The following is a 16,841-nucleotide window of genomic DNA, read 5'->3' as shown; positions in this document are numbered from 1 at the left end:
TGACGGGGGGTTTAAACTCAAAACCCCTTTGACTACGCTCATAGATTGTAGAGTGAGTAATTTTCTTGTATTTATATTGAAGAGGTACTTTTTAGCTTCAAACTCCACTGGAGGGGAGTTAAATTCAAAACCCCTTTGACTACACTCATAACATTTTTAGTGTATAATTTGCTTTTATTATTAAAGAGGTATTTTTTACCTTCAAACCCCGCTGAAGTGGGGTTTAAACTCAAAACTGAGTCAAAACAATTTATCTACACTCCTAACATTTTGAATGCGTAATTAACTTTTTTTTTTATATATAAAAAATGGGGTTTATCGTAAATTTTAGAGGGGGTTTTAAACTCAAAACCCCTGGTAGGGTTTTTTTTAACTCGAACCCCTCTGGTAGGGGTTTTAAACTCGAACCCCCCTGGTAGGTGTTTTTAAACTCAAAACCCCCTGGTAGGGTTTTTGAACCCAAAACCCCTTTGGTTGCTTGGGCAAGTGATGGTTTAGTATTAAAATCTCATCTAAAATAAAGAAAATCAAAGCAAAAAATCAGTCACTAAATTCCGACTCCCCCCCGGGGAGGATTTCATTTCGTTTCCCCCCCCCCTAATGGCTACGCCCATGAGTGAAGACAGATTTTTGTTCACTTGTTGTGTTTACGACATCATAGGCTTTGTTTAGTGAAGAAACTTTGTTTAGTGAAGAAACTTTGTTTAGTGAAGAAACTTTGTTTAGTGAAGAAACTTTGTTTAGTGAAGAAACTTTGTTTAGTGAAGAAACTTTGTTTAGTGAAGAAACTTTGTTTAGTGAAGAAACTTTGTTTAGTGAAGAAACTTTGTTTAGTGAAGAAACTTTGTTTAGTGAAGAAACTTTGTTTAGTGAAGAAACTTTGTTTAGTGAAGAAACTTTGTTTAGTGAAGAAACTTTGTTTAGTGAAGAAACTTTGTTTAGTGAAGAAACTTTGTTTAGTGAAGAAACTTTGTTTAGTGAAGAAACTTTGTTTAGTGAAGAAACTTTGTTTAGTGAAGAAACTTTGTTTAGTGAAGAAACTTTGTTTAGTGAAGAAACTTTGTTTAGTGAAGAAACTTTGTTTAGTGAAGAAACTTTGTTTAGTGAAGAAACTTTGTTTAGTGAAGAAACTTTGTTTAGTGAAGAAACTTTGTTTAGTGAAGAAACTTTGTTTAGTGAAGAAACTTTGTTTAGTGAAGAAACTTTGTTTAAAGAAGAAACTTTGTTTAAAGAAGAAACTTTGTTTAGTGAAGAAACTTTGTTTAGTGAAGAAACTTTGTTTAGTGAAGAAACTTTGTTTAGTGAAGAAACTTTGTTTAGTGAAGAAACTTTGTTTAGTGAAGAAACTTTGTTTAGTGAAGAAACTTTGTTTAGTGAAGAAACTTTGTTTAGTGAAGAAACTTTGTTTAGTGAAGAAACTTTGTTTAGTGAAGAAACTTTGTTTAGTGAAGAAACTTTGTTTAGTGAAGAAACTTTGTTTAGTGAAGAAACTTTGTTTAGTGAAGAAACTTTGTTTAAAGAAGAAACTTTGTTTAAAGAAGAAACTTTGTTTAGTGAAGAAACTTTGTTTAGTGAAGAAACTTTGTTTAGTGAAGAAACTTTGTTTAAAGAAGAAACTTTGTTTAGTGAAGAAACTTTGTTTAGTGAAGAAACTTTGTTTAGTGAAGAAACTTTGTTTAGTGAAGAAACTTTGTTTAGTGAAGAAACTTTGTTTAGTGAAGAAACTTTGTTTAGTGAAGAAACTTTGTTTAGTGAAGAAACTTTGTTTAGTGAAGAAACTTTGTTTAGTGAAGAAACTTTGTTTAGTGAAGAAACTTTGTTTAGTGAAGAAACTTTGTTTAGTGAAGAAACTTTGTTTAAAGAAGAAACTTTGTTTAGTGAAGAAACTTTGTTTAGTGAAGAAACTTTGTTTAGTGAAGAAACTTTGTTTAGTGAAGAAACTTTGTTTAGTGAAGAAACTTTGTTTAGTGAAGAAACTTTGTTTAGTGAAGAAACTTTGTTTAGTGAAGAAACTTTGTTTAGTGAAGAAACTTTGTTTAGTGAAGAAACTTTGTTTAGTGAAGAAACTTTGTTTAGTGAAGAAACTTTGTTTAGTGAAGAAACTTTGTTTAGTGAAGAAACTTTGTTTAGTGAAGAAACTTTGTTTAGTGAAGAAACTTTGTTTAGTGAAGAAACTTTGTTTAGTGATGAAACTTTGTTTAGTGAAGAAACTTTGTTTAGTGAAGAAACTTTGTTTAGTGAAGAAACTTTGTTTAGTGAAGAAACTTTGTTTAGTGAAGAAACTTTGTTTAGTGAAGAAACTTTGTTTAGTGAAGAAACTTTGTTTAGTGAAGAAACTTTGTTTAGTGAAGAAACTTTGTTTAGTGAAGAAACTTTGTTTAGTGAAGAAACTTTGTTTAGTGAAGAAACTTTGTTTAGTGAAGAAACTTTGTTTAGTGAAGAAACTTTGTTTAGTGAAGAAACTTTGTTTAGTGAAGAAACTTTGTTTAGTGAAGAAACTTTGTTTAGTGAAGAAACTTTGTTTAGTGAAGAAACTTTGTTTAGAGAAGAAACTTTGTTTAGTGAAGAAACTTTGTTTAGTGAAGAAACTTTGTTTAGTGAAGAAACTTTGTTTAGTGAAGAAACTTTGTTTAGTGAAGAAACTTTGTTTAAAGAAGAAACTTTGTTTAAAGAAGAAACTTTGTTTAAAGAAGAAACTTTGTTTAGTGAAGAAACTTTGTTTAGTGAAGAAACTTTGTTTAGTGAAGAAACTTTGTTTAGTGAAGAAACTTTGTTTAGTGAAGAAACTTTGTTTAGTGAAGAAACTTTGTTTAGTGAAGAAACTTTGTTTAGTGAAGAAACTTTGTTTAGTGAAGAAACTTTGTTTAGTGAAGAAACTTTGTTTAGTGAAGAAACTTTGTTTAGTGAAGAAACTTTGTTTAGTGAAGAAACTTTGTTTAGTGAAGAAACTTTGTTTAGTGAAGAAACTTTGTTTAGTGAAGAAACTTTGTTTAGTGAAGAAACTTTGTTTAGTGAAGAAACTTTGTTTAGTGAAGAAACTTTGTTTAGTGAAGAAACTTTGTTTAGTGAAGAAACTTTGTTTAGTGAAGAAACTTTGTTTAGTGAAGAAACTTTGTTTAGTGAAGAAACTTTGTTTAGTGAAGAAACTTTGTTTAGTGAAGAAACTTTGTTTAAAGAAGAAACTTTGTTTAAAGAAGAAACTTTGTTTAAAGAAGAAACTTTGTTTAAAGAAGAAACTTTGTTTAGTGAAGAAACTTTGTTTAGTGAAGAAACTTTGTTTAGTGAAGAAACTTTGTTTAGTGAAGAAACTTTGTTTAGTGAAGAAACTTTGTTTAGTGAAGAAACTTTGTTTAGTGAAGAAACTTTGTTTAGTGAAGAAACTTTGTTTAGTGAAGAAACTTTGTTTAGTGAAGAAACTTTGTTTAGTGAAGAAACTTTGTTTAGTGAAGAAACTTTGTTTAGTGAAGAAACTTTGTTTAGTGAAGAAACTTTGTTTAGTGAAGAAACTTTGTTTAGTGAAGAAACTTTGTTTAGTGAAGAAACTTTGTTTAGTGAAGAAACTTTGTTTAGTGAAGAAACTTTGTTTAGTGAAGAAACTTTGTTTAGTGAAGAAACTTTGTTTAGTGAAGAAACTTTGTTTAGTGAAGAAACTTTGTTTAGTGAAGAAACTTTGTTTAGTGAAGAAACTTTGTTTAAAGAAGAAACTTTGTTTAGTGAAGAAACTTTGTTTAGTGAAGAAACTTTGTTTAGTGAAGAAACTTTGTTTAGTGAAGAAACTTTGTTTAGTGAAGAAACTTTGTTTAGTGAAGAAACTTTGTTTAGTGAAGAAACTTTGTTTAGTGAAGAAACTTTGTTTAGTGAAGAAACTTTGTTTAGTGAAGAAACTTTGTTTAGTGAAGAAACTTTGTTTAGTGAAGAAACTTTGTTTAGTGAAGAAACTTTGTTTAGTGAAGAAACTTTGTTTAGTGAAGAAACTTTGTTTAAAGAAGAAACTTTGTTTAGTGAAGAAACTTTGTTTAGTGAAGAAACTTTGTTTAGTGAAGAAACTTTGTTTAAAGAAGAAACTTTGTTTAGTGAAGAAACTTTGTTTAGTGAAGAAACTTTGTTTAGTGAAGAAACTTTGTTTAGTGAAGAAACTTTGTTTAGTGAAGAAACTTTGTTTAGTGAAGAAACTTTGTTTAGTGAAGAAACTTTGTTTAGTGAAGAAACTTTGTTTAGTGAAGAAACTTTGTTTAGTGAAGAAACTTTGTTTAGTGAAGAAACTTTGTTTAAAGAAGAAACTTTGTTTAAAGAAGAAACTTTGTTTAGTGAAGAAACTTTGTTTAGTGAAGAAACTTTGTTTAGTGAAGAAACTTTGTTTAAAGAAGAAACTTTGTTTAGTGAAGAAACTTTGTTTAAAGAAGAAACTTTGTTTAGTGAAATGATTTTGCTTTTGGGATTGCACAAGGTATACTAAGAAATAAACAGAAAATACCATACGCCACCCTGCCCCCCATGCAGTCCATTATATGTTCATATCATTTAAGGCTACATCAGACACATTTAAGGCTACACCATACACATCTAAGGCTATATCATACCCATTTTAGACTACATCAGGCACATCTAAGGCTACATCAGACACATCTAAGGCTACATCAGACACATCTAAGGCTACATCAGACACATCTAAGGCTACATCAGACACATCTAAGGCTACATCAGACACATCTAAGGATACACCAGACACATCTAAGGCTACACCAGACACATCTAAGGCTACATCAGACACATCTAAGGCTACATTAGACACATCTAAGGCTACACCAGACACATCTAAAGCTACATCAGACACATCTAAGGGTACACCAGACACATCTAAGGCTACATCAGACACATCTAAGGCTACACCAGACACATCTAAGTTTACATCAGACACATCTAAGTTTACATCAGACACATCTAAGTTTACATCAGACACATCTAAGTTTACATCAGACACATCTAAGTTTACATCAGACACATCTAAGGCTACATCAGACACATCTAAGTTTACATCAGACACATCTAAGTTTACATCAGACACATCTAAGTTTACATCAGACACATCTAAGTTTACATCAGACACATCTAAGTTTACATCAGACACATCTAAGTTTACATCAGACACATCTAAGTTTACATCAGACACATCTAAGTTTACATCAGACACATCTAAGTTTACATCAGACACATCTAAGGCTACATCAGACACGTCTATGGAGGAGACAGAAGAAAGATAATGATAGAATAAGTGGCACTTCAAGCGCTTGGCTTGCAAGAAGGCTTGCGATCGAATCCGATTCGACCTGAGTTGTGTTTGCTGAGCAGGCAGCACTGAAACCTTCTTCCAAATCCATGTTTTTCCCAAATGTTCACTTGGAACACAAAAGTGAGCAAACAAGATGTACTATACAAAACAATTTGAACAAAACACTTTTGAAATCTTCCTAGCAAAAAGTTGTATTTTATGAAGGTCACTATTACATAGCAGATTCAACAGTTTTTTTTTCTTTCTATTAGTAGAGCCCCACCCCCGTGCCCCCCACTTCCTGTTCAACATTTTCAGAGTTATAAATGGAAAAGTGTTATAATCCCAACCACATTATCAGGTCACGTGCTGAACTATGAGTGTATGTACACGCAATAAACACCAGAGTCCACTTACACAGACACACACAGACACAGACAGACACACAGACAGACACACACACACACAGACACAGACACACACAGACACAGACGTAAATATGTTAGTTCCACTTACCGTTACCGCAGCCCAGTGGACAAAATAAATCCAGTGGTCATACCTAGCAGACCAAGGTGAAGGGGAAGTGGAGAGAGAGCACTTTGCTAGCTCCTGAAGCTGGTAATAGAGATTAGATCCTTGTTACTAATTCTCTTGGACTAATTTTGATGCTTCTGTAGGAAGAATACTGTGGAACAAATAAAGTCATCAAAATAATATATATTTATTTAGAAATAAGTAGCAATAAGGTCACCAAAGTAATGTAGATATTAATACGGATGTAGCGATAAGGTCACCAAAGTAATGTAGATATTAATCCGGATGTAGCGATAAGGTCGCAAAGTAATGTAGATATTAATACGGATGTAGCGATAAGGTCGCAAAGTAATGTAGATATTAATACGGATGTAGCGATAAGGTCACCAAAGTAATGTAGATATTAATACGGATGTAGCGATAAGGTCGCAAAGTAATGTAGATATTAATACGGATGTAGCGATAAGGTCGCAAAGTAATGTAGATATTAATACGGATGTAGCGATAAGGTCACCAAAGTAATGTAGATGTTATTGTGAATGTAGCTATAAGGTCACCAAAGTAATGTAGATATTAATACGGATGTAGCGATAAGGTCACCAAAGTAATGTAGATATTAATACGGATGTAGCGATAAGGTCACCAAAGTAATGTAGATATTAATACGGATGTAGCGATAAGGTCACCAATGTAGATATTAATACGGATGTAGCGATAAGGTCACCAAAGTAATGTAGATGTTATTGTGAATATAACAATACAGTATATAAAGTAATGTAGATGTTATAACGAATGTAACAATAAGGTTTTCAAAGTCATTGATTTGATAGAGACATAATGCGCCTCCTAGACATACACACACACACTCATATTTTGGGCCCGTTAAATCTAGTATCACTGTTACTTATATTTATCTGCTTCACCACCCTAGTATCACTGTTACTTATATTTATCTGCTTCACCACCCTAGTATCATTGTTACTTATATTTATCTGCTTCACCACCCTAGTATCACTGTTACTTATATTTATCTGCTTCACCACCCTAGTATCACTGTTACTTATATTTATCTGCTTCACCACCCTAGTATCACTGTTACTTATATTTATCTGCTTCTCCACCCTAGTATCACTGTTACTTATATTTATCTGCTTCACCACCCTAGTATCACTGTTACTTATATTTATCTGCTTCACCACCCTAGTATCACTGTTACTTATATTTATCTGCTTCACCACCCTAGTATCACTGTTATTTATATTTATCTGCTTCACCACCCTAGTATCACTGTTATTTATATTTATCTGCTTCACCCCCTTAGTATCAATGTTATTTATATTTATCTGCTTCACCACCCTAGTATCACTGTTATTTATATTTATCTGCTTCACCCCTCTAGTATCACTGTTATCTATATGTATCTGCTTCACCCTTCTAGTATCAATGTTATTTATATTTATCTGCTTCACCACCCTAGTATCACTGTTACTTATATTTATCTGCTTCACCCCCTAGTATCACTGTTACTTATATTTATCTGCTTCACGCCCCTAGTATCACTGTTATTTATATTTATCTGCTTCCCCACCCTAGTATCACTGTTATTTATATTTATCTGCTTCACCCCCTTAGTATCATTGTTATTTATATTTATCTGCTTCACCACCCTAGTATCACTTTTATTTATATTTATCTGCTTCACCCCCTTTGTGTCACTGTTATTTATATTTATCTGCTTGACCACCCTAGTATCACTTTTATTTATATGTATCTGATTCACCCCTCTAGTATCAATGTTATTTATATTTATCTGCTTCACCACCCTAGTATCACTGTTACTTATATTTATCTGCTTCACCACCCTAGTATCACTGTTACTTATATTTATCTGCTTCACCACCCTAGTATCACTGTTACTTATATTTATCTGCTTCACCACCCTAGTATCACTGTTACTTATATTTATCTGCTTCACCACCCTAGTATCACTGTTACTTATATTTATCTGCTTCACCACCCTAGTATCACTGTTACTTATATTTATCTGCTTCACCACCCTAGTATCACTGTTAATTATATTTATCTGCTTCACCACCCTAGTATCACTGTTACTTATATTTATCTGCTTCACCACCCTAGTATCACTGTTACTTATATTTATCTGCTTCACCATCCTAGTATCACTGTTACTTATATTTATCTGCTTCACCACCCTAGTATCACTGTTACTTATATTTATCTGCTTCACCACCCTAGTATAACTGTTACTTATATTTATCTGCTTCACCACCCTAGTATCACTGTTACTTATATTTATCTGCTTCACCACCCTAGTATCACTGTTACTTATATTTATCTGCTTCACCACCCTAGTATCACTGTTACTTATATTTATCTGCTTCACCACCCTAGTATCACTGTTACTTATATTTATCTGTTTCACCACCCTAGTATCATTGTTACTTATATTTATCTGTTTCACCACCCTAGTATCATTGTTACTTATATTTATCTGCTTCACCACCCTAGTATCACTGTTACTTATATTTATCTGCTTCACCCCTCTAGTATCATTGTTATTTATATTTATCTGCTTCACCCCTCTAGTATCATTGTTACTTATATTTATCTGTTTCACCCCTCTAGTATCATTGTTACTTATATTTATCTGTTTCACCACCTTAGTATCATTGTTACTTATATTTATCTGTTTCACCACCTTAGTATCATTGTTACTTATATTTATCTGTTTCACCACCTTAGTATCATTGTTACTTATATTTATCTGCTTCACCACCCTAGTATCATTGTTATTTATATTTATCTGCTTCACCCCTCTAGTATCATTGTTACTTATATTTATCTGTTTCACCCCTCTAGTATCATTGTTACTTATATTTATCTGTTTCACCACCTTAGTATCATTGTTACTTATATTTATCTGTTTCACCACCTTAGTATCATTGTTACTTATATTTATCTGCTTCACCACCCTAGTATCATTGTTACTTATATTTATCTGTTTCACCCCTCTAGTATCACGGTTATTTATATTTATCTGTTTCACCCCCCTAGTATCACTGTTACTTATATTTATCTGTTTCACCCCCCTAGTATCACTGTTACTTATATTTATCTGTTTCACCACCCTAGTATCATTGTTACTTATATTTATCTGTTTCACCCCTCTAGTATCACGGTTATTTATATTTATCTGTTTCACCCCCCTAGTATCACTGTTACTTATATTTATCTGTTTCACCACCCTAGTATCATTGTTACTTATATTTATCTGTTTCACCCCTCTAGTATCACGGTTATTTATATTTATCTGTTTCACCCCCCTAGTATCACTGTTACTTATATTTATCTGTTTCACCACCCTAGTATCACTGTTACTTATATTTATCTGTTTCACCCCTCTAGTATTACGGTTATTTATATTTATCTGTTTCACCCCCCTAGTATCACTGTTACTTATATTTATCTGTTTCACCCCTCTAGTATCACGGTTATTTATATTTATCTGCTTCACCCCCCTAGTATCAATGTTATTTATATTTATCTGCTTCCCCACCCTAGTATCACTGTTATTTATATTTATCTGCTTCACCACCCTAGTATCACTGTTATTTATATTTATCTGCTTCACGCCCCTAGTATCACTGTTATTTATATTTATCTGCTTCACCACCCTAGTATCACTGTTATTTATATTTATCTGCTTCACCACCCTAGTATCACTGTTACTTATATTTATCTGCGTCACCTCCTAGTATCACTGTTACTTATATTTTTCTGCTTCACCACCCTAGTATCACTGTTACTTATATTTATCTGCTTCACCACCCTAGTATCACTGTTATTTATATTTATCTGCTTCACCACCCTAGTATCACTGTTATTTATATTTATCTGCTTCACCCCCTTAGTATCAATGTTATTTATATTTATCTGCTTCACCCCCCTAGTATCACTGTTATTTATATTTATCTGCTTCACCCCTCTAGTATCACTGTTATCTATATGTATCTGCTTCACCCTTCTAGTATCAATGTTATTTATATTTATCTGCTTCACCACCCTAGTATCACTGTTACTTATATTTATCTGCTTCACCCCCTAGTATCACTGTTACTTATATTTATCTGCTTCACGCCCCTAGTATCACTGTTATTTATATTTATCTGCTTCCCCACCCTAGTATCACTGTTATTTATATTTATCTGCTTCACCCCCTTAGTATCATTGTTATTTATATTTATCTGCTTCACCACCCTAGTATCACTGTTATTTATATTTATCTGCTTCACCCCCTTTGTGTCACTGTTATTTATATTTATCTGCTTGACCACCCTAGTATCACTTTTATTTATATGTATCTGATTCACCCCTCTAGTATCAATGTTATTTATATTTATCTGCTTCACCACCCTAGTATCACTGTTACTTATATTTATCTGCTTCACCCCCTAGTATCACTGTTACTTATATTTATCTGCTTCACGCCCCTAGTATCACTGTTATTTATATTTATCTGCTTCCCCACCCTAGTATCACTGTTATTTATATTTATCTGCTTCACCCCCTTAGTATCACTGTTATTTATATTTATCTGCTTCACCCCTCAAATATCACTGTTATTTATATTTATCTGCTTCACCACCCTAGTATCACTGTTATTTATTTTTATCTGCTTCACCCCTCTAGTATCACTGTTATTTATAATTATCTGCTTCACCCCCCTAGTATCACTGTTATTTATATTTATCTGCTTCACCCCCCTAGTATCACTGTTATTTATATTTATCTGCTTCACCACCCTAGTATCACTGTTATTTATATTTATCTGCTTCACCACCCTAGTATCACTGTTATTTATATTTATCTGCTTCACCCCTCTAGTATCACTGTTATTTATATTTATCTGCTTCACCACCCTTGTATCACTGTTACTTATATTTATCTGCTTCCCCACCCTAGTATCACTGTTATTTATATTTATCTGCTTAACCACCCTAGTATCACTGTTATTTATATTTATCTGCTTCACCACCCTAGTATCACTGTTATTTATATTTATCTGCTTCACCACCCTAGTATCACTGTTATTTATATTTATCTGCTTCACCCCTCTAGTATCACTGTTATTTATATTTATCTGCTTCACCACCCTTGTATCACTGTTACTTATATTTATCTGCTTCCCCACCCTAGTATCACTGTTATTTATATTTATCTGCTTAACCACCCTAGTATCACTGTTATTTATATTTATCTGCTTCACCCCCCTAGTATCACTGTTATTTATATTTATCTGCTTCACCACCCTAGTATCACTGTTATTTATATTTATCTGCTTCACCACCTTAGTATCACTGTTATTTATATTTATCTGCTTCACCCCTCTAGTATCACTGTTATTTATATTTATCTGCTTAACCACCCTAGTATCACTGTTACTTATATTTATCTGCTTTACTCCCCTCCCCCCAAACAATAAAAAGTTAGTCCTTCGTACACTATGACTTTTCTTTGGCTTCTCAAGTTCATCTAGAGTTGTATTTGACCATGACCTTACCTTTACTCATTGTTGTTAGTATTTTGTTACCTTAAAGCTAGCCATGTACAGTATTAGACACAGCATAGAGTTCTTCATACCATCAGTTTCAGGCATAAATACAAACATGCATGTTCTGAAGGCCCCCATCGAATGCTATATTCCCTTTTCCCTTTCTACATTTCTTTTGGTAATTTGTTCTCTAAATAAAAAGAAATATCAATTTGGTTTTATTTATTGTAATCATTTTTCTTAACCCCTTTTCAATGTAGCGAAATGACAACAGAACTTGATTTATCTTCTAAACGCTTTCAGGATTAGTCTGTTTTTTATATAGTTTTTTAGATTGATCTATATTGGGCCTATTTTATTTCATGGGTAAAGCAACATACAATAGATTAAGCTAATAATCGAAATGTCTGGTCTCCTAAAACGAGGCCTACTAAGGTATATTTAAAAAATTATTTTATTTAGACCTATTTCAACTACATCTAAGTTCATTAATTTTATTACTGGATGGCTGCCTGGTCGTGCGGTTTGCACGCTGGACTGTCGTTCGGACTTATCGATGGTCCCGGGTTCAAACCCTGCCCGCTCCCATCCCCCGTCGTCCTGCGGGAGGTTTGGACTAGGAAGTAATTATCTTCAACTCTGAAGGAACATTCGAAATAAGTCAAACATTTGACACAACATTTTATTGTAAAAGTACATAAACACACTGTAGATATTGCATAGGTGCTTCGTAAATTTGAGGTTGTTAAAAAATACCGTTTAACAAATGAAAACAAAAAGTCTGAACCAATCTTTAAGAACCTTTCCATGAATAGGAAGCTTTTCCTAACCACCCTTCTCAAAGAGGAAGGCAGTAGGCCTAGTAGTCTTTCTCACCTGACGTATTGTAAGAGGTACACATCTACTAATATCATTAAAGGTTGTATTGTTATGTCACACTAATTAATTTAATGACAGAAACATGAGTAAACAAATTTGTATTCTATTTAACTAGAAAATTAGAAAAAAAAATATTTGTACGAATGATTAAATCAGCATAGATGCCTTTTCTCCACAAGAAAGTAAAAGATACAATGAAAAAAACCTGAACATTGCCGGATCAAATCCTAACTACTTAAGAAGAAAACAAAATCCTGGTCTTAGGTTTTCACATTCAGTAATCATTGACTTCAAACTGATAGTATAAGCCTATTTTTAGACTGTGCTGACGAGGATCACAAACTATTTCCTACAGTTTAGATCGCGTTCAAAGTAAACGTCGAAAATGTTACAGTACATTCGACTTGTGTATTAAAAACATTATCATTAAGATATATATATAAAATAAAAAATATAATGGATACTATATAACAGTTCTCATTTGAAAAAAATTTACAGTACAAATCTTTAAATATAATCTCTTTCCTGCTTGGAATAAAGCGAAGACTTACTAAGGAAAGAGATTAAATTAATATCGAGCCAAAATGAAAAGAGATCTAAATCAGGAGAGAACGAAAGAAAATTGGATCAAGTGACCAGTAAATGACTTAAAGAGGTAAGGTCATTGTGGCGCCATTGTGCTTGGAATTACGCAAGGAACAAAATCTCTCAAGAAGGAAAGAGAGGGATGAGGCAAGGGTGATAGCTTGAGAGGAGAGAAAATAGAAGAGACAACTCGGTCCTCTAGTGGAGAGGGAGAAAAGAAGAATTGACTTGAAGAGGAGAAGAGAAGCGAACGAAAATAAAGACAAAACAAAATGTATCACTTTCAGAGCTTGAAACTAGGCGGAGATGTTCCATTCAGATCAACATGGCGGCGTAGGTCTACGGATACAAATATCACAGTTTGAGCCGGAAATATTTCTTAGAGCACAATGTAAAAGTTTAGTGATTCATCGTACTGGTAAAATGAGTTCCGAGTTTATATTAGTTTTGGAGTGTATGTGTGCTGAGGGGTTAATGTGTGTTGAGGGGTTAATGTGTGCTAAGAAGTTGATGCTTCTTGAGGGGTTAATGTGTGTTGAGGGGTTAATGTGTGTTGAGGAGTTTATGTGTGTTGAGGGATTAATGTGTGTTTAGGTTGTAAAGTGTGCTGAGAGGTTAATTTATGTTGAGAGGTTGATGTTGTTTAAGGTTTTATGTGTTTCGAGGTTTAATGTGTATTGAGATGTTGATGTTTGTCGAGGGGTTAATGTGTGTTGAATGGTTGATGTGTGTTTCGGAAATTATGTGTCATAAGGAGTTAATGTTTGTTGAGTGCTTAATGTGTTAGGGTATGATGTTTGTTGAGAGGGTTATGTGTGTTAAGGGTTGTGGGTTAGGGAATTAAACAGATGATCTTTACATCATCTGCCCTATAGACCATAAGGTCTGAAAGGGGAACTTTACTACTTTTACTTAAGAAGTTAATGTTTGTTGAGGGTTTAATGTGTTAGCGTGTGATGTGTGTTGAGATTTGATGTGTGTTGAGGAGTTAGGTTGATGTGTGTTTAGAGTATGATGGGCTATTCAGGGGTTAATATGTATTGAGAGGTTGATGTGTGTTGAGTTGGTTAATGTGTACTGAGGTGTAAATTTGTGTTAAGTGGGCCATGTGTGTATTTTGTGGGCATGATGTGTAGTGTGGGGTTAGTATGTGCTGCTGAGTTCATGTGTATTGGAAATATATATCTATGTTTTAAATGACTAATTTAAGTATATTCGTATTTGTCGATAGGTGAATGTCATACACTCTCATGACAATGTAGTTTGTGTTGGTTTAGCATCTAGGGCTAAACTAATGCTTGCTCTGGCTATGTACTTGCTGTGTGTATCTACTTGCTGTATCTTCTTGCTGAAGTTATGTACTTGCTGTAGGTATGTACTTGCTGTTGGTAAGTTCTTGATGTGGGTAAGTATTTGCTGTGGGAAAGTAATTGTTGTGGATATATACTTGCTGTGGATATGTGCTTGCTGTGGGTATGTACAACACATACATACACAGAATAAGTGTGAGTTCCTGAATATGTATTTATGATGATAAAGAATCTCATCACGATATATCAAGTCTTTCAGCCGTGACACCATTAAATCCATTGAGTGCTATTTGCTCAAAACAAATGTGACCTACGCTGGATGTAAAGTATAGCATTTATACATGGACACTACATTCAGATGTAAGGTCACTTTCAGCAAAACTTTAAGTAAGGAGACAGAAAGTCTCTCGTTACAGTTAAGGACAAAAATAGTTTGAAATATTTGATTGTGTTATTAATTTCCTAACAAAAGTCTGAACAGACAAAATTATTTCAAGTAAATACAAAAACAAAACATTTTGAACGTCAACTACAAGAAAAACATAAAAAAAAAATTTGTTTTTAAAACAGACAAAACTTCATGGATACAATTCTAGAGTTAATACTTTGGCCCTTTACTAATGAATGTTAGATTTTTTTTACTCCGCTAAATTCCCCCTTCCCCCGAGAAGAATTCCAGGTTTACTCAATGTATAGGCTTAATAAAATTCAAATAATAGGCCTTTAGATCTAGACTTAGAAGAGATGCGCACAATGTTTCTGACCATGAAATGATTCAACTCTTGAAGCCTAGATGTACTAGTCACTCCGTCAAGACGTTTTCTCTTTCTCTAGTCAAATGAAATTTAATTCTTTTTATTTTACTTTAAAAACTTATAACGGTCAAACTCGAGTTGTCCAAGTGTCTGGCCAACAAGCTTTCCCCAACGATATACAGCAACTGTCAGAATTCTAGGAAAATTGTTAGAGCCGTTTTCGAGAATCGCGTCTACTTACCTAGAAGTCTCCAACCTGGTTTTTGTTTCAAGTTCAATAGTTCAATAGTTAAAGAGTTAAATAGTTCAATTGTTGAATAGTTCAATAGTTAAAAAGTTAAAGAGTTAAATAGACCTGTACATTGAACTAAGGAGACATCGGCCTCAGAAATTCAAAGGCATCAGAGAAACTTTAAAAGTGACAATCACGCCAGTTTAATTTGTTTGGTTGGTTTTTCAGCCATTGTCGGAGGCTGTTTCTAGCGTGAGAGGAGTCTGTTTCTAGCGTGAGAGGTATATGATAGATACAGAACAATGTTTCTGGCATGAAAGAAGTCTGTTTCTAGCGTGAGAGGTATACTGATAGATACAGAACAATGTTTCTGGCATGAAAGAAGTCTGTTTCTAGCGTGAGAGGTATACCGATAGATACAGAACAATAAACATAAGCTATTAAATCTAGTTGTTTGAATACATGAATAAAACCGGTCAGTTGTTCCATGGATATAAATGAAATAAAAAGTATTCATATGTTAGTTTGTCCATGCGTCTACTTGCATGGAACACACTTTCTCTAGGTTTCTGTCTACAAATAGTCTACAATAGTTAGACTAACATATTTTTGTTTTAAGTTAAACTAAGTTTCGTTGCTACCTGAGTGACTCATTGTTTGTTGACTCTCTCACTTTTCTTATGACTACGTGTAGCACTGTACTGGAACATCTTTCATTATGACATCATTGGAAGAAACAGTATGCACACAGACCTAAACCATATTTGAATTGAACATTCGTGAAATATGCTCATTATGTTTAACATTAGCGTAGCACGTCCCGACACACTTACATACGAAGATATTTTGTCTCACAATCTCTTGTAAATTATTATATTGTCAACAAAATGTAAAAAGAAAAAACAAACTATATCTAGGTTTAAAAAATAACAACATTAATCCTTACATCGTATGGGAAAAAAATTAGTTTCCCATCTAGCAAGCACTGAACGTAGGTGTGTGTAAAAGTACTTTCGGTTTAGAACCTAAATACAAGAAAAACAATTACGAGCTAGGGAAAAAGAAAGATGAGAAAGAAGACAAAACAAGTGAAGAGTCTAATTAAAAAGTAATAAGTAGACAGGAGATGGCTTCTGGTGTAAACTTGTAGGCGCCTTCTGGTGTAAACTTGTAGGCGCCTTCTGGTGTAAACTTGTAGGCGCCTTCTGGTGTAAACTTGTAGGCGCCTTCTGGTGTAAACTTGTAGGCGCCTTCTGGTGTAAACTTGTAGGCGCCTTCTGGTGTAAACTTGTAGGCGCCTTCTGGTGTAAACTTGTAGGCGCCTTCTGGTGTAAACTTGTAGGCGCCTTCTGTAGGATGATATTCATGAGTAAGTCACTCTATAAATATCATCAAAAGGAAAACATAGAATTGAGTATGTTGTGATAGCCCCAAACTTTAGATACAGACGATGCCATTAAATCATCTCATACGAACACAACACAATCAACACATCTCATGCTCAACACATCTCATACTCAACACATCTCATACTTAACACATCTCATACTCAACACATCTCATACTTAACACACATATAATCACTGTCAATCAAAATGTTCTTCAATTGTATGCTACGCTTTCTCAATAAGTAGATACTGTGAATGCATAGTACTTGAAATACTCAACTCACTCTTAATGTACTGAGCCCCACCTTTAGACATTT

At 33.6% G+C, this 16,841-nt stretch overlaps 1 protein-coding gene across 3 annotated transcripts in view; it reads right to left on the bottom strand.

Annotated features, from left to right (window-relative positions):
- LOC106065464 (neuronal acetylcholine receptor subunit alpha-10-like) overlaps window positions 1–16,841 on the bottom strand; it is a 223,828-nt gene that overhangs the window by 114,461 nt on the left and 92,526 nt on the right. For all 3 annotated transcript variants that reach the window (XM_056019656.1, XM_056019657.1, XM_056019655.1), the window contains exon 2: window positions 5,786–5,954. The gene's annotated coding sequence lies outside the window, so the exon portion shown is untranslated. The remainder of the gene's footprint in view (window positions 1–5,785; window positions 5,955–16,841) is intronic.

This window comes from Biomphalaria glabrata, chromosome 2 (genome assembly GCF_947242115.1).
Source record: "Biomphalaria glabrata chromosome 2, xgBioGlab47.1, whole genome shotgun sequence".
Taxonomy (NCBI): Eukaryota; Metazoa; Mollusca; class Gastropoda; family Planorbidae; genus Biomphalaria; species Biomphalaria glabrata.
This window is presented reverse-complemented; position numbering and strand designations above follow the sequence as displayed.